The sequence below is a fragment of the Ambystoma mexicanum genome, chromosome 1q, assembly GCF_040938575.1.
Source record: "Ambystoma mexicanum isolate Mex_15411 chromosome 1q, UKY_AmexF1_1, whole genome shotgun sequence".
Taxonomy (NCBI): domain Eukaryota; kingdom Metazoa; phylum Chordata; class Amphibia; order Caudata; family Ambystomatidae; genus Ambystoma; species Ambystoma mexicanum.
Genome location: NC_090922.1, coordinates 1044600019 through 1044625220, shown reverse-complemented (window position 1 = coordinate 1044625220; position 25202 = coordinate 1044600019).

Here is a 25202-nt window from a genome sequence, read left to right as displayed (position 1 = left end):
AGGCGGCAAATCCCGCTCCTCGGCCCTCCGCTGGCCACCGTGTGCCGATGGCGTGAGCGGGGGGCTGGAGGAACAGGGGAGACACAGAGCATGAGTGGGGGTGGGGGGGGGACAAGAAGGACACACGGGGCATGAGCGGGGGTGGGTGGAACAGGAGACAGACACAAGATTACTGTGCAGGCAGAGGAACAAAGATGGCGGGCGTCTCTGAAGCCAGACGCACTGCACGCTTTCACCGCATCCAATGAGAGAGCACGTCAGATGTCCGTGGACATCACGCAAGCTGCTTGCCCAATCACCGTCCTGTCCGCGGAGCGAACAGGGAAGTGTGTCCGCGAAGCGAACACAGATATCACTAATTTTTTTCACTTACATTTTTGTCATTTTTTTAAAAACTACTGGACGGATTTACACCAAATAAAGCAAAGCACGCTTTCGGGACCAAGCCGCCGCTCCTGCCGCAAATTTGGTGTAAATCCATCCAGCGGTTTGGGCTGTAGGCGTGAGCAACATTTTTTTCCCATTATGTCTATGGGAAAAAAAAAGTTTTGGGACCCCCCCTATAACTTTGGCCCCCCTGGACGAATCCTCACAAATCCTTGCAAAGTTTGGTGAGGATTCGTCCAGGGAGAGCGAAGTTATAAGCCGCCCAAAAAGTGCTCTTCTTATGCATGAGTGGGGGTGGGGGGGGACAAGAAGGACACACGGGGCATGAGCGGGGGTGGGTGGAACAGGAGACAGACACAAGACTTACTGTGCAGGCAGAGGAACAAAGATGGCGGGCGTCTCTGAAGCCAGACGCACTGCACGCTTTCACCGCATCCAATGAGAGAGCACGTCAGATGTCCATGGACATCACGCAAGCTGCTTGCCCAATCACCGTCCTGTCCGCGGAGCGAACAGGGAAGTGTGTCCGCGAAGCGAACACAGATATCACTAATTTTTTTCACTTACATTTTTGTCATTTTTTTAAAAACTACTGGACGGATTTACACCAAATAAAGCAAAGCACGCTTTTGGGACCAAGCCGCCGCTCCTGCCGCAAATTTGGTGTAAATCCATCCAGCGGTTTGGGCTGTAGGCGTGAGCAACATTTTTTTCCCATTATGTCTATGGGAAAAAAAAAGTTTTGGGACCCCCCCTATAACTTTGGCCCCCCTGGACGAATCCTCACAAATCCTTGCAAAGTTTGGTGAGGATTCGTCCAGGGAGAGCGAAGTTATAAGCCGCCCAAAAAGTGCTCTTCTTATGCATGAGTGGGGGTGGGGGGATACAAGAAGGACACACGGGGCATGAGCGGGGGTGGGTGGAACAGGAGACAGACACAAGACTTACTGTGCAGGCAGAGGAACAAAGATGGCGGGCGTCTCTGAAGCCAGACGCACTGCACGCTTTCACCGCATCCAATGAGAGAGCACGTCAGATGTCCGTGGACATCACGCAAGCTGCTTGCCCAATCACCGTCCTGTCCGCGGAGCGAACAGGGAAGTGTGTCCGCGAAGCGAACACAGATATCACTAATTTTTTTCACTTACATTTTTGTCATTTTTTTAAAAACTACTGGACGGATTTACACCAAATAAAGCAAAGCACGCTTTTGGGACCAAGCCGCCGCTCCTGCCGCAAATTTGGTGTAAATCCATCCAGCGGTTTGGGCTGTAGGCGTGAGCAACATTTTTTTCCCATTATGTCTATGAGAAAAAAAAAGTTTTGGGACCCCCCCTATAACTTTGGCCCCCCTGGACGAATCCTCACAAATCCTTGCAAAGTTTGGTGAGGATTCGTCCAGGGAGAGCGAAGTTATAAGCCGCCCAAAAAGTGCTCTTCTTATGGAAACAGCAACTTAACCATAACTACATGGCCACTACCGTACAGAGACCCTCCAAAGTGGTGCCATTCTGTCTGGGTTACCACAGGGGCGTGGGAGGGGGTTTAGGCACCCTGGACTGAGTTGCCTTGCCAACTCCAGTCGCACTCTGGTGTGATTGGCCCAAGTGGTGAGCCACCCCGCTCACCACTTAGCGTGTTTTGATTGACAGCTAGGCTGAATGAATGGGGGTTTTCTGCATAAAAGCAGGGCTTTTGGGACTGGATCTTCAGAAGTCGCCACAGGACCTAAGAATCCGACAAGGGTAAAGCTGAGCCGACCTGCAACAACGACACCTCCGGTGGAGCCCTGCGGAACCGACTCATCACTTCCCGACGACAGAGGAGATCTCCCTGCCGGAGACTCTCTTCCCCTGACTGGTGGGAACAACCAGTCCCCTTTGCTTTTTCTTCGCTCCAGGACGCAGTGGTCGAATTGCCCGTGCAGAGCACTTCAGCAACCGGATAGCCATTACCCCTATACCGCGACCAAAAGGTGGTGCCTTGTGACGGAGCACTCCACGGCTGGTCTCTTCCCTGGTGGTGCACCGGACTTCACTTTTCTTCGACGACGAGATCATCTCTACTCTTGGCAAAGACCCGACGTGCATCCACCACCAGGAACAACTGCCCCCGCCGGAGCTGTCTCTCCACAAACAAGGAACCGTGTCCGCCTGGCTTCCCTTTCTGCCGAATAGAGTGAGGTGTCTTAATCCTCGCCTTTCCATTGGGTTGCCTCCAAGCTTTCTTTAACTTGTTGTTCTGAACTGGTCCAATCTTTCCATAACAATTTGCGATAAAGACTCGAAGCGCATTTCCACTAAGATACTTTTTGGGACACATCGCCTTGCCTCTCTCCGAGTGGGCCTGGCCTCTGAACTTTGGAATCTACAGTGGTTCCTGTCTTCTTGCCTTGCATTTGTTCTTAAAAATATTGGTATCGAGTTGATTTCTTAACTGGCCTTTTCTCTCCCATCCTAACGAATACTAGAGTGCCATCTAGGTTAAAGCATACACCTCTGTCTGCAAATAAGTGATGCCGTTGAACCTAGACTTGTCGAACTATTGTTAGGGGGATTGATCTTTTCTTCAGAGAGTAATTCTGATTGAAATTGTTTGCCGTATTAGTGCCAAAGTGTTTTCTATAGTGTGTTCTTATAAATAAATAACTATATATCTTTACACCGAAGCCTTGTTGCGTGTTTGCTTGCCTTACTGTGTAGATTGCCCTATTTTGTATACTCCACATACTGCCTAACTCTTCTTGAGGGAAGTCAAGGGACGTTATGGTTAAATTGCACAAACAAAGCCACCAAATTCAATAAAAAAACGTTATTAATGGACGTTCTGGTTAAGTTGCACAAAAGAACTCTATCAAATTCATGGAAAAATGTTGTTAAAGGGAAGTTAGGGTTACAAGTAAAATCGGCAAACCCAAGAAATTTGCCAATTATGGCAAGCTATGCAACCATAACTCACGCCACAGCCATGCACTGCTAACACTAACACCAAGGACATCAAAGATGACATCACAAGGACATCTTAACCATAATGTCCCTTTAAGTAAGTTTGTTCACTGAATTTCATATGTTTTTGAGTGAAAATCTTTCATGATGTTACATTACTGTATATAAGTAATTAAAGTTGAACTTCACTCAGAAATTGTATTGGCCCAATCGACCAAGCATGTGTTTTTGATCATACACAGTTCGATCTTAAAAAAAAATCCAATGAATCTTACCTTACTTTTTCTCACATTTAAACATGTGACAATGACGCGTCGGTACTGTTATCTTCTTCTAGTCTTTTCTGTTGATCCATCCCCCTAAGTTCAAGTGCCCTCACCGCACTTATTCACATCACCTGCCCCTAAAGCTGACATCAATAGTCAAAATAATATGCTCCACCTATTTTCATACCTTTCATGGGCAGCATAGCAAAACATACCCTGTCATTACCAACGTCATAACGTTACCTAATGCAGAATGAACAACATACACACACATCCACATGTAATACCAATGTTTTATTTTTTTTACAAAAAGGATAAAAAACATATTCTGAAGAAAACAGCAATAGTCAGGGGCATAGCAAATACTTTTATTTTACACATAACGCTCAAAAGAGAAGATGATGTCCATGAAAACATTGATAACTTTTCCCAATAGAGGTTATAGCTACCAAACTTTGCATGCTTCACATTTTTCCTATGACTGTCAATGTTGGTGATATAATGCCAATTACATTGATTGATCAATTAATCCCAGTATTTGCAGTCTTTAATGAAAGTTCTGTATAGTAAAATGTTATGTGCTGATGTTCCATCACCAAAGTTTCATCGATGCACATGGTGTTTGGTTACTGAAAAGAAAAGAATTTGTTCCCTTTCAAATGCAACACATTCACCAAAGCACATTTTCAGACTCTAAAGGCTGACATGTTGCTCCTTATAACTGCTGCCACAAAAGGACACATTGGTGTCTGGCAATCATCCCAGATAATGGTTATCACAGATGCCTTGTTGACGATTATTGTCCAATTCCGGTTGAAGAACCGGTCATCTGGAAGATTAAACCCATGGCAAGTGTGCATTGGTAGAACTACCTTACCGATATAAATTTGAGAAAGGAGAAAGTGGGCCCTAGAGGTGGAACTGACCTTGCTAAGCTCTAGTTTAGCAAGTCCGCTTTTTTGGTGGCAAGGTCACAGGTTTGTCTTGAGGTGTAGCCCACGCCTCATTTGTTTAGTAGAGAGAAGGTGGGTTAACCTGGATACCTCGCATCTGTTTATTTCAAGAAAGGGATTTTCCACGCAGTTGTCTCACGTTTGTGCTCAGTTGCAAGAGGGTTTGTTTATTTGATCTAGACTGAAAACACCCTCTTATAGATACAGTGGGGATTATGTCCCCATGTGGTCAGCCAACACATGTTTCGGCCCATATGTCCTTTTCAAGGCTATGAAGTGCAGTCCGGCGCCCCCTGTGGGGTCCTGGTTTGATAAATTGTGTGTGTTCCTGTGATTACAGCTTGGCTCTTGTTGGGCCCTGGAGTTTCCTGTTCATGCGCGTAATGGCATCCTGCTATCTGAAAGGGACCTACGGGTTGGCTGACCACATGGGGACATAACAGCCCCCACTGTATCTATAAGAGATGTTTTCAATCTAACTAGATCAAAAAAGAAAAACCCTCCTGCAACTGAGCACAAACATGAGACACCTGTATATAAGTTTGAGAATACAAAAATATATTGCATGAACCCAGTTTATAATAGAATATACACAGTACACATAGCTTTAATTGGGCCAGGGCTACCCGGGCCAAGCTCTGGCAGTCTCCAGAAAAGACCCCCGAGCCAGGGCCCTGTCGTGGCCCACCGCAACTATCCCCAGCCATGCCAACACGTCGGGCAGCAGTGTAGCCAGAGCGCTGTACAGTTACACAGAGTGCCTGCAGCTGTGAGCACTTTGGAAGTACTGACATCTGCAGACAGCCAGTGTAACCTTGCCTTCAGCTACACAGCTGCCAGATTACTCTAAACTATGAAATAGGAGGAGAACTGGAGGGCCCAGTCTCTCCAAGTTGTTTCCAAGTAAATAGTCATCCTGCAGCATGAGGCCTTTTAAACTAGGTTTTATAATGCGTCGATGACTCTTTACCCGGAAACAAAAGAAGAGACTGGACCCTCCAGCCCTCCTCCTGTTTCAAAGTAGTAGAGTCATTATGCAGCAGGCAGCCATTTTAATGTAATAGGTGTGGCTGGGGCTCTCTAGCAGTCACCCCAATTACCAGCAGAGAACACTTGGGCCCATCAAAGACTCCCTGCCACAAGAACAGAAGACTCCACCATGGGTCAATGTTACTATCTTGCATTAGCAAACAAAATGACAGGGATCACACCAGAAAAACAAGTATCCACCAGAGCTCTCATCTTCTAAGAATGTGTCACCCAGTTTTATCCCAGTGTGATGTCACAAATCCAGGTTCCATCCCAGAAATCTATCACAGATTGACATTGGTCAGTTGGTAGGCTATATATAGAAGATATACAGGTTAGTTCTACAATTGGATAGCCATATCTAGTGGTTCCTCCTAGGACCTCCTCTACTAGTATCACTCTAAAATATTTTAGGGTTCCAGAGAGACCATTGGCCCTTGCAACAAATTACCAGATACTGAGTGTACCTTTTCAAGGCAACGGGAATGAACATGGAGGTGCAGTGTTCCCTAATCTTGCCATCTCTGATCACCTAGGCCTGGTAGAGTGCATTCCATTGGCAGCTTGTGGGCAACACTTGTAGCTTTCCCCCTCTGGTTCGATGGGAACAGTCCTCTTCATCTACCTTGGTTGAATGGGCATGGTCCTGTTCAGCTGGGTCAGATGTGTGGAGACGACAAACTGAAGCTGTCCCGATTCTAATTATGAGGATTTTTAAGCCTGATTTTCTGCAGGTGGATCATTTTGTTGGTAACTGGAACTTTCCATCTCCACTTGTCCTTGGCTGAGTGCCTCGTTTCTGCTCACTTCTCGCTGCAGCGATCATGTCAGCTTTTCCATGTACTCGAAGCCTGTTTCTCCTTTGCCACTCATTTCAGAGAATTATAGCTTCAGTAACGGTTTATTGAGAAGCCACCCTCAACACGGGGAGTTCCACCCCTCCTCACTGAAGTGGTTATGCAACAAACTGTTTAACAGCTTCTTTTCTTTAGCCCTATCTCTGACACATATCATCCCCCTTGTATCCCTCCTCCTGAACTAACAATGAGGCAAGACCCAGGTCGTTGTATAGGAAATATATTGGTATTTATTTAATTTGAAAGTAATAGAAATGAGTATGATAATGTCAAACACTACTTTATCCGTGGCATAACACAATCAACTTCTCTCAGCATAAATAAATCACAAAAGTGAATTGAAAAGAACACAATCACAATTCTTCATTTGCTACACGTTTCACTTCACTAAATAATTACACTGATCAATAAAGAAAGCAATTATCACGTAGTGTTGTGTGTTTTTGATTTTCCTGCAGGCTTAAACGGCCAGCAGTTGGATTTCAAGATTGGTAAAAATATGTATATCAATAATGATTTCGCCCACACTTTTGGCTAAAGCTAAACACAGGGTGATTTAGTGGTTTGTTTTTCAGACCTCCCCCCCCCCCTTGCTTTGGTCGATGTTGGGAAGTCAGACAGAAAAATTTGAATGATTTCGGGAATTTGGGGAATTTTGGATTTCAGACCCCCCTCCACCTGAAGGACTGGGTTGGGGAAGCTGGATAAAAAGGTTGGATGGATTTAAGAACAAAGACACCCCTCTTCTTTTACGAAGTTGGGGTCAACTGGACAACAAGGATTACCCAATTAATGTATAGGCTATAGTTGTCGGCACAAACTGGGAAGTGAGCTTTGTTAATTTTGAATTTTAACAAAATTCACCCTGTAGAGTTCTGCCAAAGGGGGAATTCATGAATCAATATATTTAGTTAAATAGGCTAAGGACCTATACAGTTTCCCCCTGCCGGCCCACTATAAAGGGAAAAGATTCAAGGCAAGCAGACTCCCCCACCTTTTGGTTTCCCAGGTCTCAGTTCTACTTACATAGAAAGCCTCTGTTTAAGGCTCAGGAAAGCAAGCTGCATCTCAGGACACCCTGGAAAGATAGGACAGGGGTCTGATCACTCCACTCTCAAATCATTCCACTGCAGCACCCAGCCAGCTTTGAGGCCTTCCTAGGAATAGACAGCTCCACCCAGATGCACTCTCAGCAATCTCCTCTGGTGTACAGCTGCCAGATGGTACGTTTCAGCAGCCTTCTTGATGGTCTGTCTCTTGTCTGTCTTTCGCTCTTTCTGTCCCTGTGTCCTAGAACAGTCCCCTTATATAGCAGCGATGACACCACCAATTTTACAATGTTGGGGAAGTACCTTGCAATAATTCCTGCCTATTTATGTGTTTGTGTAATTCAGTAATTTTCCCATTGAAACATATTTAATTTGACATTAAAGTAATTGTTCCCACCAGCAATCCTGTGTTTGCTTGTGCACTTAAGTCAGTTTTCCATTGAACAAAATCCTCTCTTATTTTCTTGTTGATTGTATTCCTTTTCCACTTGAAAGTCCTTTGTGTGCTTGTACATTTATTTCATTTTCCGGTTGAAGAGTCCTTCACGTGTCCATGTGTCTATCAGTCATTTTCCCAGGAAAGAATCCTCCATTGCTGGTGTAGATCCCTAACATATTTTGCTCAGTAAATCAATTAATTTCCACATTATTTCACAGGATTGGAATAGTTGGCATTCGAAACTAACTATTCCTTTCCAGTGTCTTGAGAGCCATTATAAGTATAAAGTATTCACCAAAGCAGTAAAGTCACTGCGAGATAAAAACAAATGTGTCTGTGTGTTTAACTTGTGTGTGACCAAACGATTTTCCCTTTGCATCTGTCATTTTCAACCCAAATCGATTTTATTAATCCCTTTGTCCCGTTATGTGCCTATGTCATTTAAACTGAAAACCGACTTTTCGATGTCAGTTTAGAATTGACTTATCCCCCAACATAGATCTCAAAATTGGAATAAATGGACACACCCCAGTAGGAAATGAGACCAGGAGATAGATTGCAAGTTGAACAAAGCTTTATAACAGATAAAAGATGCATGCACAGAACTCTGCTACTCTCAGAGCTCTCTGACAAACATTACATGAGCAGCACATTATAAGGTTGAAACACATCACGGCTGACGCTTCGATATAGGTACATAATACTTGAATGTCATAGGCTAGGCATATGGATACATTATAGAAACATAGTGTACAGGTTCACCAGATTGGCTCGAGGCTTTGGTGATCGTTGAGCAGCACGTGGGTCAGCTGGGCTCATATCCATGGGGTGAAGGTTAGACACACACGATGAATCATAGCTAACTAATCTATCTTAACAAAAACAGGAACTGAAAGCATGCAACAAAAAACAATTGGAAAAAGTGGGGATGTTGTAGATTTCATTTTGTTTCATATCTGATTGATTTTGCTCTTCGAACCTTAAGGAATGTTAAACTCTGAAGCCCGGGCCCAGGTGCCCACCTTGGACGTCTTGCTCTGCTTGATGCCTCATGATATAAGCCGACATGTGTTAGGTTTACTAGTGAAATACAACGGTGGGGGATTAGACCTGGGGTGGGTGGTTGGCCGGATCATAAAATGGGGGTCAGATGTGTACATGCATCAAGAGAGGTTGGGGGGACTGTGGCTTCTCGAGGTGGGGGTCGAGGGGCTATAAACAGGTTTGTGGAGACGGATGGGAACACAGGCAGTGGTTCTGCAGCATTCACACAAAGGGTAGTGAGCTCAGAAGAAGAGAAAAAATACTGTATCTGTTTGCAACTATTTGCACATGGGCTTCTGTGCAAAAAGAGCTTGTGCGATGCAGACAGAGGGGGAGGTGGTGGGGGTGGCTGAGCTGGCTTTGCGCGGCACTGGACAGTGGCAGAGATGGCTTTTGGAAATTATTGTGTGGCCTAGTTGAAAGATGGAATTTGGGGAAGTATAAAATTGAGTCTTTATGTGTCATCCAATGGCTCCTGTCCTCTGTCTTCAGTGGACAAAACGTGGGGACGTCTCCCGTGATTGGATGAGCATAAGATTCATTCCATACAGAATGCACAGGAGCGTCGAAAGGACCCTTCCTCCCTTACATTCCCCCCTTTTGTTCAGACCCTCCAGAAAATTGCGGCATGAAATGGAAAATTTTGTGGCACAAAAAAGAAAAAAATTGAGGCACAAAACTGCGTTTTTTGCGGCATTTTCTAATGTTGAAAAATATATCATTTAACATCTTTTTTAGCCTAAAACCAAGTAATTGCAAGGCTTTTGTTAGTGAGGAACAAAATGTTGTGTTCTGTCTGGCCACGCTCTGTAGGACAGCCAGGTCGAGTCACCACAGCCTAACATTTTGGATTGTGGTGGGCGAGGGGGGATATTGCCTGATCAGCTCCATGGAAATGGTGCTGCGCCACTACTTCCAGCAGACAAGTGGAAAGCAAATAAACAGATAGGCTTGAATTCAAAAGTGTAACCCTGGTTGAAGCCCATAGGTTTGCTTTTCGCTTGTCCTATGACCCCAGGAGAGAGGGAGAACAACTCTACACTTCTCCGTGGAAGGAATCCGTGAGGCCCAAGACACAGGGGCAATGCAGTGGCAGTAACTGCAAGCCCATAGTACCTAGCCAAACAATGAACTCTCTTGGGTGGTCATCATTCCTTGGTTATGCCACCCACACATGGTGACTTAACACACCCACAAACAGAAATGACATCACAACACTACCAGGGGTCAAGTCCTACAAATTAAAGTGGGGGGACTCATCAACAAATGCAATGGCATGTGATGTCATCAGAAACTAGCATATCAAGGTGAAATAAGCATATATCATTAAATTGGCTTTGCATAACCACCAAAATTGCACAGGACGAATGGCATTTGCCTTTCATAAATTTAAACACCCAATTTTGTGCGTAATTGGTGTCATACAGCCCAGCCTTGATTGAAGGCTGGGCTGCATGATACAAACGCTCATAGCTGTATTCGTTTCAAATTGCTTTACAATTATTGTAAAGCAATTTGAAATGAATACAGCTACGAGAGTCTTCAATTGGAATCATGCAGCCCAGCCTTGATTCAAGGCTGGGCTGCATGATACAAACGCTCATAGCTGTATTCGTTTTCAAATTGCTTTACAATTGGTATCATGCAGCCCATGATACCAATTGAAGACTCTCGTAGCTGTATTTGTTTCAAACTGCTTTACAATAATTGTAAAGCAATTTGAAACGAATACAGCTATGAGCGTTTGTATCATGCAGCCCAGCCTTGAATGAAGGCTGGGCTGCATGATACCAATTGAAGACTCTTGTAGCTGTATTCGTTTCAAACTGCCTTACAATAATTGTAAAGCAATTGAAACAAATACAGCTACGAGCGTTTGTATCATGCAGCCCAGCCTTGATTTCAAATTGCTTTACAATAATTGTAAAGCAATTTGAAATTAATACAGCTACGAGAGTCTTCAATTGGTATCATGCAGCCCAGCCTTGTGGTTGATACCAATTGTAGACGAGCGGCAGAAAGCATTAAGTTTATGCTTTCTTTTCCGGCACTCGACAGGAAAGTAATTTACTTTCCTGTCGAGCGCCAGTAATGAAAACAGTCCAGTGGCCTCTTTGGGTCTTCTGAGTTGGGGGCAGATGAGCGGACAGGCCAGTGCTTACCTGGCTACGCTTCACCAACTCTGTCAGCTCGGCAGGGCGGGCACTCAAAGAGCCTTGGAGGTGCCTGGGGTCACAGCTAAATGCTGTGCAGCTCCCAGGCCTGCGTGACCCTCCTCCAATCCTGGGCCTGCAACGCAGAGCCGGAGGTGTTAACCCTCAAGCTGCTGCAATCAGCAGTCAGCTGTGTTCGCTCTAAATCATTAAATGAGTGCGAAAAAAGACACACTAAGCTAACGTGTCTTTTTCGCGCTCATTTAATGATTTATAGCGGCAATTGCGGGAAATGGCAAATTTTGCGATTTTTTTGCAAATCGCAAAATCGCCATAAGGTGGATGGTCTGTTTGTTACACCTAAAGTAACAAATATCCCTTACTGTTAGTACGTCTGCGCTCTTCTGCCTCCATTACTGCTTCATCCCAGGCTGGGGTCCCTTTATTGACATTCATGCCCTGCACACAGACCTTCAAATTTGATCCCTTCTTGCATATTCTTCAGGCCTGCAGGTCATGTAGATGCACCCACCATCCCCAGCCAGGGCAACCCACACCTCCTTATAGCACTTCAACTCTTGGGGTTCTTTGATAGTCGTGTGCCACAGGTTATCCCCTGTGTTGTACACTGCTGTCATGCGGTATTTGGGCTCATGGTTATCACCTGTTTGTACTTGTGCATCCTTTACATCATGAGGCATCTTTGTCGGATTGCCCACTGTCACCATAATCATTGCACTACTAGGTATAGATTTTGCACAGCATCAAACCCCTACCTGGCACACACAAAAATTAGTAATAGGAAATGGGGACCATCATTTTCATTGTAGTCTCGACCATGATGGAACCCAGTCAAAAACTGTATCAAACCAGTCCTGAGGCACGATGCCGCCGATTTTATTTTTTCATCCTTTGTTCAAGGTTGTGCACCGCAGCAATTACATGTGATAGTGTCCGATTATCAGCATCTGCAGAAGGTATAAATGTGCAACATGCACTCCCAATTTTTCGGCAAAAACCACCTTCCATTGCTGTGAGCACGTCCAAGACATAGCGGTTCTGCATGATCATCAACCAAAGGGCTCTGAGTTCTACTTTGATGACATTGAACCCCTCTTCAGTGTCATTGACGAACTGGAGCAGCTCCCACCTTACAATCTGCAACCATTTAGTGTTTTCTCGGGTCTGGATACTCAGTATAAGTGACGTGAAAAATGTCCCTGCCGTGCTGAATAGCTTGAACTGGTCCGTTATCTGTGCTAAGAGTGTGGAAGAGTCTTTGGAGATGTAGTTTGATGCCCTCTTTTTGTGCGACACTCTGTCTTGCAGCTTATCTTCCGACAGCATGTCATACATGGAGGGTTCTTCGGTTGTTGAATGTGGTGCCGAGGATCGTCTGGTGGGCACCCTCTCCCCTTGGACATGAGTCTACGGAATTACCATTAGGGCACAAGTACCTCTCCATGACTGCGGGAGGTGCAAGTATGCCTGTTTGCAACATACCCAATAAGTGTCCATCAATGCAGCTGTTCTTTTTCGCATGTCAGCGAGGACAAGTGTTTGGTTGCAGTATTTGTTTGAACCCATGGGCACCTTGCCTTCTCCGTGAAAACAAAGTTTGTATTCTACTTCGTGTTGAATTTTGATTGGCTTCTCAAGAGCTGTTACCCATGTTAGCTTAGCAACGTGCTGAGACCAGGTTTGAGTGCAGGTTCTTTCTATCCATTGACATTTTTCTTCCGACAGTCCTTGTAGTGCTTCTGCTTTACACATCACTGTTGACTCTTGCCATTTGTTTTCTGCAAACATTGTCCCTTTGATGATAGAAAATGGTTCCTTGATGCAAATTAATCCTTGACGCTTACTGTGGCAGGTCTTCGCGTTCTGAATTAGTTGTAACATTACTGTGTGTGCCTGGAAGGTATTTTGAATTCTACAAAGTGCAAGATGAATGAGACACTAGGCATCCGCTATGGGGACATCTTGTGGTATTTGAAGCCTAGGGTTCCCTGATGCATGGGGTATCAGTGAACACACAAAGAAACTTTCATTTGTTGCCTGTTTACCCATGGCGCTCATGTCAGAGTACAACTTGTTAGACTGATCTGGGTGGTGAGGATCTTATACTGCATCTATCCCTAGGCCATGGTAGGCATCATATCTGTTTCTTTTCGTTTCCCTCTTCCTTCTTTTAGTCCCCCTAGGCCATGCAGTATCTGTATGATTCTTTGATAAAGGATAGGAAAGATAGCTGTATTCAATTTTTCATTCCGTTTCTAATTTTGTTGCCAATACTGTGTGTTTGGAGGAGTATTTGGTGTGGTTGCTTGGGACATAATGCGCATGTGCTCAACATTCGAGGTAGGATCAAAGGTTGTCTGAGAGTGAGTGAGTGGCAGTACTGAAACATTGGAGATTTGTTGATATTCATTGTATACATAAATTATATTTTCACTGACATTCATTGGTGTGGATCCCAGCTGGGACTCTTTCATTGTGTGGTTTTTATACAAGGAGGTACGATTTGCAGGGGCGTTGTTGACCCATATCAGTTTTACCCCATCCCAAATTAGCTGTGTTCCTTTTTGCACCAATTCCCCTCCCCTTCTTTTATATCTCCAATAATAAAATAAATACTCCAATGCAGTCCTAAGCATAATAACAATGTTGAAAATACAATGCCGTAAAATAAAGACCACAATCATATGAGTATGCCCTAGTGGCGCTAACGTCATCCCTATTGCTATAGAACTCTGTTGTGGTCCCCTGCAGGGCCCTTCTCTCCCGAATTGTTGCACCTGCAGGGTGGAATACAATGGGTTAAGCACATTTTCAGTTATACTAAAACATAGCATTTCACTTAATCACTTTACTTTTGAAAGAGAGAGAGAGAAAGACAGAGAGAAAGAGAAAGAGAAAGAGGGAGAGAGGGAGACAGAGAGAGAGAAATACACACTATATGCCACTCATTTTATTTACACTATATATACACTCATATATAAATACATGCAGCCGTTGTTCTTGTACTCATTTTTACATTTTTTTCAGTTCCCTCCTCTGTACCCTGTGTATCTGTCTACACCCGTAGGACACTGCTGCTTCTTGCACATTGTGTTGTCCTTCTCCATGTATTACGCTGTCATGTACACAAATTTGTCAGCACATAATTTTATTAAGAATCCAATAAAAAGGCAAAAATCTCTCAAAAACCAGTGATTACATGAACAACATAATTCATAGAACAACTTAAAAAAATCTGTAAAACATATACACAAATATACGTGACGAAACAACACACAATTCTATTCAATAGAGAGAAGAAATTTAGTATACATCAAAGCGTAACTAGAACAAGCTGTGCATCTAGCATGTGTTTGAATTTTCAATTAATCACAAGCAACAACTCTAAACATGGCTGCTCTTTATTTATACACGTCACTGCGGTGACGTGTGCACGCTTTCGTATGATGACGTCATGCGTATTGCCGTGACGTTCAAATGTTGAAAAAAATACTGAAGCAATAGCGGCTAACCAATTCTGTCATTATACTAATGTAAAATATGGTTTAAGATGTTCGATCATATGATGACGTCAAAGTTGACTAGAAGACCCCTCAAACTATTTTGTCCAAGAGGTATTTTTATCCACTTGAAAACATACTTTAGTCCATTGAAAGGACACTGAACTTTTAGGGATGTGCATACTCCACCAGCTAGACAAGGTAATTTACCTACTGTGTTTAGCTTTAACAATGTAGTGTTGTTTATAAGGAATTAGAGAAAAATAGCTCATAGCTCATCCTCATTTTTATGTTTTTTTCAACAGTGATTCTTGCTGAACTATGGTTGAATATTACAACTAAAGAAGAATAGTGAATAATTGGAAATCTCTTTATGTGATATCTCCTGATGAAAGTCCCAAAAATATTAAGAGGACTGAAACATGTTGAGTCTTCCATCTAGGGACAATGAAGTTGTTGATTGTGATTAATTGAAAATTCAAACAAATGCTAGATGCACAATTTTCATGCTCAGCTTGGTCTAGTTATGCTTTGATGTATACTACATTTCTTCTCTCTATTGAATAGAATTGTGTGTTGTTTCATCACGTATATTTGTGTATATGTTTTACATATTTTTTAAGAGTTGTTCTATGAATTATGTTGTTCATGTAATCTCTGGTTTTTGAGAGATTTTTTACCTTATTGGATTCTTAATAAATTATGTGCTGACAAATGTGTGTAAGAGTTTGAGAAAGAATCACTGTTAATAGTTTTTCTCTACCTTCTTAGGTATGGATAAAGTTTCCTTTTCCCAAATTTAAGGTAGAGTATCACCTACGGGGGATTTTTTTGGGGTTTCTCCGAGGTTGTAATTGTACAATATATTACTTCATACGGGCTATGAAATCTTGGAGAATTCCACCTTCTCACGAAACTGCATACGTAAACCAACTCCCCTGCCATTAGTCAGCTAGCTGGGCTGTCAATAGCTACTGTTGTGGTGTCAGTTTCATTGTCTTTGGTGAAGGGTGGGGCCATTTGTTTCGCTATGCTCCTCACCACTTGTGTGAGTTGTGTCAGATACTCCTTGAATTCCTCACATAGTACTGTTGCTGTTTTGTGTGCATCAGACATTCTTCTTGCTGGTGACAGGGGAGTTTGCATGCCCTGTCACTATTTCATGTGGGAACAAGCGGTGGTCCTTGCTAGGTTGTGTACACAATTGGAACAACGCCAAAGGTAGGCAATAAATTCTTGAGGGTATGACATCATTTGGTGAACCTGCTTTTAAGGAGGCCGTTGATCTTCTCGACAATCCTGTTTGCTTGTGGATGACAAATCAAGCACATTTTGTGGGTGATCCCCAGTAAGGTTGTTACCTCCTTGAATAGGTCATTAACCAATTGCCCAATGAACCTCAGGCCAATCACAAATAGCAACTTCCTGTTAAAAATCTTAAAGTTGCAAATCTTCAGTCTTTTGTAGAGGTTAACAACATACTTCACCATAGGCAATCTGGCTTTAGACCTGGCTTTAGACCTGGCCACAGTACAGAGACTTCTCTTGTGGATTTGCAATATCTTCATGCTTGGGTTATGGAAAAAGGCAAGACTGACCTTCTGGACCTTTCCGCAGCTTTTGATGTGCTAGACCATCAGAGCCTCTTGAGCACACTTGACTCCATAGGTAACTGCTCTAAAGAAGTAATTGAATGGTTTGAATCCTTCCTTACACCTATTCCCATGTAGACCCAGTGAATCCTCTATTCAGGTGTCTAGGGGAGGGCCGTCACTCTCGGATCCCAATCCTGGGGGTGGACCAGAGTGGGAGGATGACCTGGGTAGGGGAGTCCCGGTTGAGGGCCGGGGAGTACACTGAGTAGAACGTGGTATCCCAACGGGACGAGAAGCAATGAAGGCAATGCCCCAGAGGTTTTTGTGGGGTAGTGTCATCCAGATCCCACAATCAGAACAACCACCCATTCATTACAGTTAACCTGATATTCCCCATCAGATGAAATTAGGAACATCACTCTTTCTATATCATACACACCATTGTCCTGAGGTGAGAAAGAGAAGGCTAAAGACATTGCCATTTACTATCAGTGACACAACTCCCCCTCCCCATTTCCATAAACCATTAGGACGAAGAAGAGGCGACTAGGAGTAATGATGATTACCCGTAAGAACAACCTGAGCAAATAAGGGCAACCTGTGGGATGTCTCAACCCACTCGTCCAGGCCCTGCAACATTACTGTGCATTGCTGGCAGCAGAAACCTCAGAAATGGCCACTGGAAAGCATGCTGCTCGCTAAAAATCACCCAAAATTGCGCAGCAAAAATCTGAAAAATAGGCCGCCATCCACTTTTGCTAATGTCAGTGGTAACACAGGAGACCACTGCCAAAACCCACCATTGGGCTACCCACAGAGTAGCCTGAAATCACTTGAAAAAGCAATGCTGATTGTCAAAAAGAAACACGGAGCTGTTTGGAAATCTGTTTTCTTGATTGTCAAAAATATGCAAAAATCATGGCTCACAAACCACCTAAAAGATCCAACCTCCTTGTTGGGTGTTTCACATTATTCTACTGCAGGAATCCACATAAACACAATGTCAGCAAGAATCATATGTGATCAGAACAAAAACCTCTTTTAAAGATACTTGATGGAAAGAAAGCTGTCAAAAATGGGTGTAGTACCGTTACTCACCTCTGTCAGAAGCCGGCGATTTAAAACGTATCATGTGTATAGTTGAACATTGAACTCAAACTATGCCAAAGAAGAGATTTCCATCAAAATGCCATATAAGAGTGCCACACATTGTTTTTCATGTTGTTAAAGGACTGTAAGTAAAGATGGGTTTGCTTATTTTAAATTTATAAATGTTTTTTTTTCACAAGGAACTATGTTACAATTGACCAGAAGGTAACCTGATTCAGTTAAAACTTCCAAGAGGCCTTCTTCCCCTGAGAATCTCACACCTTGTTCATTCCCACCAAAAGGAGAGCATTTCACATTGGCATGTTAATCAGAAGGGGAGGAGATTTCCCCTGCTGCCCAGAACAAGGAACAATGGATTCCTTGGGCTGAATAGGAATGCTAATTCGGGTGTGACTGACAACAAACTGCTCTGGCAGGAAGGCAGGCCATGTGACCCTCTGACTCAGCCCAGCTCTGGAGGCGGGCCAGACTGAAATTGTGATTTGACATTGGATTACATGTATGATTAGAAAAATGCTTATAGCAAAGTGTACTGAACTGACAAAAAATATGAAACTTAGAGATTGTTAAAATGGAAAATTCGCTCACAGTTTAAGACTAAGCTGGAATCTGTGCGATGTTCTGAGACTGAACCCCGGAAAATATTCATAGTGTAGCCATTGTGTTTATGTTAGGAACATGAAAAATTACAGAAATGTGCCCAGATGGGATGTGCATGCATGTATAAAAATTGGTGCAGAACTAACATTGAGAAACCTACCAAAAGCGTGAAAAAGTTGTCATTTGTTAACCATAGCTCGCAGGAAGATGGGAGTTGAACAGAAATGTACCTTAGGCAATCTGTCATGTAATTATGTATTATGAACAACTTGTGTATCTTGGAAATATGTTTTTTGGGGAAAATAGATTTCCTAAGAAAATGCTAAGGGGAGGGATTTCCTTTGGCCATAAACACTGTGTCACTCTACCACCTGATGACACACTGCTCCTCTCTCAAATCAGGAGAGGGGAAATTCTCTGACCTATCAGATCCTTAGAGGGTTGGGCATAGTAGAATCAGCCTCCTCACCCACTTTGGAAATACATAAATAGGGACTGCTGAGGACAGACAGACACACACTTTCCACTCCTCAACTGATTTATTGGCGAAGCACCCTGCAGGAAGATCCAGGCTCCAGACATAGATCCAGAGACCAGACTCTAGAACCAAACTCTAGAACTTTGAAGCAGAGAGGCCTAACCCAAGAAGCTGAACCCTTTTTCAGCAGGCCTCAGAATCCTTTGCAACCTGATTCAACCCCCTAAACTTCCAAGGGGCACCCCACAAAATCCAACAGCCTGGCTGTGCTGTTTTGCTTCTGGCTAAGAACCCCGTGCTAGAACCAAGATCCAGATCCGTCCAGCTGAGCTGTAACCCATAACCCATCAGATCCAGTCCAAGAGGCCGTGCCGACCAGAGTGCCTTGCTGAGAGCAGAGTCCAGGTGCCCTGAATCCTGTCCAGTGGTGAGAGAATCCCAGCCAAATTCTTGACCAGATCTTTGACGGGCCCATTCCATTCCAAAGCCATAGTAGTGTGTATTTAGTCTAGAACTATCTATAGTCATCTCTTAGTTTAAAGTAATCCTATTCAATCCATTTCAACCTATCCAGAACTGCATTATAGAATTTTGTGTCCATCCTGAATTTTTCTCATTATATTGTCTATGATAACTGTAGTGATAATCATCTATGCACTGATATTTTGAAGAAAGTCAAGTGTCTTGGCGCACAACAACCAGAGTGGAAGGCGCCCTGTTCTGGTGGTTGTCCCGTTGGGTATCTTGTACTTTCATAGCCCCTTAGTATAATTCCATATTGGTTCCGAATCTTTAAAACGCAATCTGTCATTTTGAAATCTTGACTCTGTTTATGAAAAATCTACCTTCACAAAAACATCTGTAACTTTTGAACTAGAAACGAAATTTGACATCCTCAGCTTTCAAACACACCCAAAACGACATTCCAATTCTTTACAGTTTTTCCGCAATCGCGTTTACCGCACACGGAAAAGTTGCTGCGATTTGCAATTTGGCTCAATTTCATTCCATAGAAAAACAGCTATTTCTTGATTTCAACTTCTAAATTTGTTTTCTATTTGCTAATCATTCTATAATCATTGCTAGTGTTGACCTGAACCAATCCAAAGCCACTCTCACTAGTGCTGAATCACCTTTAGAGAATTAAAATCATTTTAGCATTTTCCCATTCAAGTCAAACCACATTTAAAAGCATTTTGACCTGTTTAAAATCAGCCCTGTTTCTCTCTGCTTGCTGGGGGGAATTGGGATTGAAACTGCAATTGTGGATTGTTATTCCTGATACCTGTGTGCCCTCATTCCATCTCTTCATATTGCATAGTGGAGGGAGTGAGTAACAACAGGAGGAAAGAGTGATCATATTGTGTTTTGATTGAAGTCATATCAAGTTTTATTTCTGTGTTGTATTTCTTCCTATCATTGCATTCTCTTGAACCCATACAAATTATTCTCTGCTACACTAGTCTTCCTATTCCTACTCCTAATTTATTAAAGAGATTGTTGGTATTGTAATATTACCCATTGCTGATCATGTTTCATATTCATAAGTGTGATATTCAGATATTATTCATATTCATAAAAGTAGAATCTATACATTGTTCAATTCTTCAAATAAATCCTTTAATTTGCAAAACAAACCTATTTCTTGGTTCAGTGAGACCAGAGGAATTCAAAGAGAGGGGAGTTATATAAGGGTACATCATCCAGAATTAAACGAACTTTGACATAAAAATATATAAAAAAGGGTTTCCATTAGGCATCCCATACTAGGCATTGACTTAGTTGGAGTGCTGGATTGAAATCACTTACAAACCCACTTTAGAAACAACCAATGTCCCACTAGCAAGGGCCAGGCAAGTCAGGCAAGCAAAGCCCAGAACGCACTCCTGAAGCCTGTTAAAGAAGCACAGGTGTCTAAAAGGTGGAGTTCCTGGCAGAAAGAGAGCAGCAGTTTGGAGAGCAGAAGGGAGGCTGTGTCCAAAAGGGGATCCCTTCTCAGTTCCAGTCCAACTTGCTACCTGGACAAAGGGAGAACGGGATGCTGGAACGCTGACCCGGTGTGGATGGAGGGTTGCAGCGTGGCCAGGGAGCTGTGTGTGCAGGGAGCCAGAGCCAAGAGAGCTGTTTGTGGTGAGCCAAGTCCAGCCCAATGCTGCTTTCCCTGGGTGGGTACCGGTCCCCAGGATGTCAGAGGGGCAGGTGGTTCGACTCTGACCTTAGCACTGAAGGCGACAAGCCTTTTCCTGACAGCATTGCATGGCCGGTGAGTTTCTTAGTGAGGGGAAACCTGGCAAGCGTGTGAGGCTGAAACAGGAGTTTTTCAGAAATATATTAACCTTTGTTTGGATAGAATTTTATTCAGTGTTCTGTGATCACTACTAAATTTAGTAATGAACCCAATTTTTGGCTGTTCATTCACTTTGATCTTTTGTGTTAGGGTTTGTTCCTGCGTAGTGGTTAGACTCTTATCCAAAGCCTTTTTTACACATTTCTCAGAGTAGCCTCTCACTAAGAATCTTGTCTTTAGCAGTTCGCATTCCTTCTCAAAATTGTCCATAGTCTGGCAGTTCCTTCTCGCTCGAATGAAATCTCCTGTTGATATATTGAGGATAGTTAACGAACATTGTTGTTGTTTAGATTAAGCAGCCCTGATTTGAAAAAGGCCTAGAGAAAGGCCGAAACACGTGTCATCAGGAAGGGCAAACCTTTTTTCATTGTAATAAAGCAATTACTCTGCAACTTGGGGCGCAGTCTCCTCTCTGGGTTATTTTTCAACTTATAGGTTTATTAGATAGTCCTTTATTTTGACTAAAAGACTGACTGGGACTGTTTCTTTATTTTCATTTGATGGTCGAGATCACTCCCATTGTAGATATAGAGCCAGTTAGGAAGTTTCCAACCCCATCCAATATAATAAAGGTTTTTGAATTTGACTCAATTGTGTTGTCGTCTAACTTGTGATACCATGGCTTCCTCACACCAGGTAAACCATTAAATAATCATTCATGAACCAAGCTAACTTGCCTAACACACAGGGAAACCATTATATATGTGTTCTCTTATTTTTCAAAGTGTTTTCATCTGTAAATTAAGCTGACTGTCTAAGCTGACCGCCCAAACTGACCACCTAACAAACAGGTATCCTTACATCAAACAAAAACTATAACAAAAACACCAAATGGACACTCCCTCCCCACATTTGCCATATAGCTGTGTCTATACTTACACTCCGTGATCTGCTGAGGTCTTTGGGACACTGACTCTCCTACAACTTGCCACTCTACCGTCTGGTCTGATAGGCATCCCACCGGAAGCGGGCTGGAATTTTCCTCCAAAGGCGAATGCTGTCGATTGCTTCTTTGTACACGCATGATTTTAATGATTGATTACCGCAGGTCGCCACACGGTTCCTCAGGCATGCGGCAAGACGAGATGGTTTCTCGCCGAAAAATCGTAGCAACCCTCCTCTGCTGACACTTTGTATAGGTGTGACCTGGACTCTCTAGCAGTCACCCCAATTATCAGCAGAGAACACTTGGGCCTATCAAAATATCTCCACCACAAGAACGAAAGACTCAGCCATGTCTTTTATTAGACAACATAATGACAAGAATCACACCAGAAAAACAACTATCCTCTGAAGCTCTCGTCTTCTAAGCATGTGTCACCCGGTTTTATCCCGGTGGGACATCACAAATCCAGGTTCCTTCCCAGACACCTATCACACATTTACATTGGTCAGTTTGAAGATATACAGGTTAGTTCTACAATTGGATAGCCACATCTATTGGCTCCTCCTAGGACCACCTCTACTAATATAAATCTACCTTGTTGCAGGGTTGCATAGAGTCCATTAGCCGTTGCAACAATATCCCACGTGAAAGGTGAATCTGGATTGGGCAGAATGTATCTTCCCATCCCTGTGACCGTGGACAGTTACCAGACTGAGTGTACCTTTTCAAGGCAATGGGAATGAATATGGAGGTGCAAAGTGTTTCCTAATTTTGCCATCTTTGATCACCTAAGCCTGGGAGAGTGCATTCAGTTAGTAGCTGATGGGCAACACGTGTAGCTTATTCTCCTCTGGTTCGATGGGAACAGTCCTCTTTGTCTACCTTGGTTGAATGCATATGTTCTTGTTCGGCTGGGTCACATGTGTGAAGACAACCAAATGAAGCTATCCTGGTTGTAATTATGAGGATTTTAGCCTGATTTTCTGCAGGTAGCTCATTGTCTTGGTAATTGGAACTTTCCGTCTCCACTTGTCCTTGTCCGAGTGCCTCGTTTCTGCTTGCCTCTGGCTGCAGCGTTTATATCAGGTTTTCCATGTACTTGAAGCATGTTTCCTCTTTTGCCACTCGTTTTCAGAGACTTATAGCTTCCGTATCATTCCTTATGGCTTCTCCATGTTAGTAGTAGTCAAGCATGTGCAAGCTAAATACATGAATACTTCGCATCTTGCAGTTTCAGCTTTGGCAAAAGATATGAGTATACAAATATATATTTGTATCCGTCCTCTACCTACATAGGTGATAAGCATGTGCTTCATGCCTATATGCAATAAACTAGTGCATGTTCGTGTAACTTCATGAATTTATTTATTTATTTTATTCATTGGCCATTTGTAAGGCACACATCAAGGAACTGTGTTTCAAAAAGCCCACAGGGCAAAGCGAAGGGAACAAGATAATGGAATAAAATAACAATGATAAGCAAAAGACAGAGGCGGTCCTACTAGGCCTTGTGAAAATTCAGAATGGGCAGTGAGAGAGAAGGTACAGGGGAAAGGGGTAAGTGCTAGAGGGCCCCACAGAGGGGGGAAGTGCCAGAGAGCCAATTGCAGAGCAACAGGAAAGTGCCAGGCAGTGACTGCTCAGTGGAGGAGGGGTCACTTGCAAGCACAATAAGTGCAGGCCTGTGATACAACACAGGCCGGTTGGTACCCAAAGGCAAGTGGATAGGGGGGCAGATGCTGCAAGCGATTGGGCAGAAGGCCAGGACCCAGAAGGACACATAAGGGCCCAGGCCACCAATATCAGCAACTGTGGGGTTTAGAACGGGGGGAAGGAGGAGAAGAAGAGGAACGTCTTGAGGAACTTGAGGAGATCCAGCTCAAGTCGGAGAGAAAGGGGGAGGCTGTTCTAGAGGAAGGAGCCAGCCGAAGAAAGAGAACAGCCACCCACTCGCTGCTTAGAGAAGCGCTTGACAAGCAGAGTGTTAGAGCCGGAGGGATCTAAAGAGAGAGAATTTGTTGAAAGTAAGTTTTAGATAGCATGGTCCCTGGCCCCACACAGCATTATGGATGATGCAGAGGGATTTGAATTTGATCCTTGTAGCAACCGGGAGCCAGTGAAGAGATTTTAGGGCTGGAGAGATGCAGTCCCTGGGCTTAAGGCCAAGGATAAGTCTCACGGCCCTATTCTGGATTAGCTCGAGCGGGCGAAGAGAGGGTGAAGGTAGATTAAGGAAGACGCTGTTGCAGTAATCCAGTCTAGAGAGTACTAGAGCTCTAGAGACATTGAGCTTCTGGGAAACATGAGGGGGGGATACCTCTGAGGAGGTGGAGTTGGAAATGGGCCTTCTTGGCAAAGTCCAGGATGTGATGAAGGAAAGAGAGAGAGGAGTCGAAGATGGCTCCAAGGTTTCTGGCTATAGAAGAAGGAGAGGAGGGAGAGCCCATAGAGGGTGGCCAGAGTGAAGGGAGGAAGGAAGGAATTGGAGTCCCATTATGAAGGATCTCAGTCTTGCTGGCATTGAGACCAAGATCATTGGAACATGGACTTCATGTATAATGCGGTTACATCGTGATGTCAGTGATGATGTCATTAATGTCCGGTTTTGCAGTTAGCCGACTTGCTCGATCAATGTCATTTCCTTATCGTCCAAAATCATTAATTGGGTATGGTCTGAACGATTGCCTGAGAGAATAACGCTTCTCACACCTGCGATACACTGAGGATCGAGGTGATGGGCCTAAGAGTGAGGCACATCTGTCGTTTCTCTGCCTTCATGTTGAGTGTTGTTTGGAGGGCAAAAGGGTCAGATTTGGCCTCCCATCTACAAGCCTGTGGTTTTTAACCACGTGGCACCTTAAATGAAAGGCCTGCATGTGAAGGCTGCAGCACACTGTTGATACACCTTTGCTGTGCCCAGCCACCAGGTGCTTGGCGCAGCAAAGCTAATAATGCCAGTATGCCCCACCTCCCCTACTTTCACCAGCACCCCTGCACCCCCATTGCTCTCATTAGGGGGCATGGGCTAAGTGCACTCATTCTTAGGCCACACGCCCAATAAGAGCCCCCTTCAATTTAGAATTCCATATTAAATATGTTAACTATTAATTTACGTTAAAATTAACACATTAAAATTAACACATATAATGTCTATCCTTTGTGTCAAAGTAAACATTCATCTGTCACATCATTAATCAGCAAATATACAGCACACATGCCATCCTCAGTCACCTAAATATTATGTCAAAGGAGGCTTGCATGATTTGTTGCGTTTACATTCTCTTAAAACCAACCGCTTCGAAATGACAGATCTCAGTAATAGAAACATAACTTTCATATGTCTGCTTTCAATATAGTGAATTTTATCAATTCCTTGTGAGTATTCCACACATTATGTCCTTCAAATTATTAGGATGGTTAATTCAAGGACAAATAACAATGAGACACTTTATTGTGTGCTCTCAGGCAGCCAGGGGTTGGTTTCATTTTATGGAAAACATGCCACAAAAATGAACAATATTTTTTGGCTTTCAATGGCAAGCG